A 938-nucleotide genomic window follows, 5' to 3' on the forward strand; every position below is an offset into this window, starting at 1 on the left:
ATAAAAAAAAAAAAAAAGAAAAAAGAAAGTAAATTCCAGGGCTGGAGAGATGGCTCAGCGGCTAAGAGCACCGACTGCTCTTTCAAAGGCCCTGAGTTCAAATCCCAGCAACCACATGGTGGTTCAAAACCACCCATAATGGGATCTTACGCCCTCTTCTGGTGTGTCTGAAGACAGCAACAGTGTACTTATTTATAGTAATAAATAAATATTTGGGCCTGAGCAAGCGGGGTTGACCGGAGCAAGCAGAGGTCTTAAAAGTCAATTCCCAACAACCAGATGAAGGCTCACAACTATCTGTACAGCTACAGTGTACTCATATACATAAAATAAATAAATCTTTAAAAAAAAAAAAGTAAATTCTAAGCCATGGTGGCAGTGCACGCCTTAAGTCCCAGCACTTGGGAGGCAGAGGCAGGTGGATTTCTGAGTTCCAGGAAAGCCAGGGATACACAGAGAAACTCTGTCTCAAAAAATAAAAAGAACAAAACAAGCCGAGTGGTGGTGGCTCACACCTTTAATCCCAGCACTTGGGAGGCAGAGGCAGGTGGATTTCTGAGTTTGAGGCTAGCCTGGTCTACAGAGTGAGTTCCAGGACAGCCAGAGCTACACAGAGAAACCCTGTCTTGAAAATACCAAAAAAGGGCTGGAGAGATGGCTCAGCAGTTAAGAGCACTGACTGCTCTTAAGAAGGTCCAGAGTTCAAATCCCAGCAACCACATGGTGGCTCACAACCATCTGTAATGAGATCAGATGCCTTCTTCTGGTTTGTCTGAAGACAGCTACAGTACACTTACATATAATAAGTAAATAAATCTTTAAAAAAAAAAATGAGATCAAAACAACAAATACCAAATTCCACCCTGAAGGTGAGTTTTTTCTTCCTCAAATGGAGCCATCCCAGCCACAGTCTATGTTATAGGACACCCCCCCTCCTC

At 43.2% G+C, this 938-nt stretch overlaps 1 protein-coding gene across 1 annotated transcript in view; it reads right to left on the reverse strand.

Moving 5' to 3' along the window:
- Positions 1-938, reverse strand: part of Tbcb (tubulin folding cofactor B) — a 7,692-nt gene that overhangs the window by 3,674 nt on the left and 3,080 nt on the right. The gene's annotated exons all lie outside the window — the stretch shown is intronic.

The sequence above is a fragment of the Mastomys coucha genome, unplaced genomic scaffold (assembly GCF_008632895.1).
Source record: "Mastomys coucha isolate ucsf_1 unplaced genomic scaffold, UCSF_Mcou_1 pScaffold21, whole genome shotgun sequence".
NCBI lineage: Eukaryota > Metazoa > Chordata > Mammalia > Rodentia > Muridae > Mastomys > Mastomys coucha.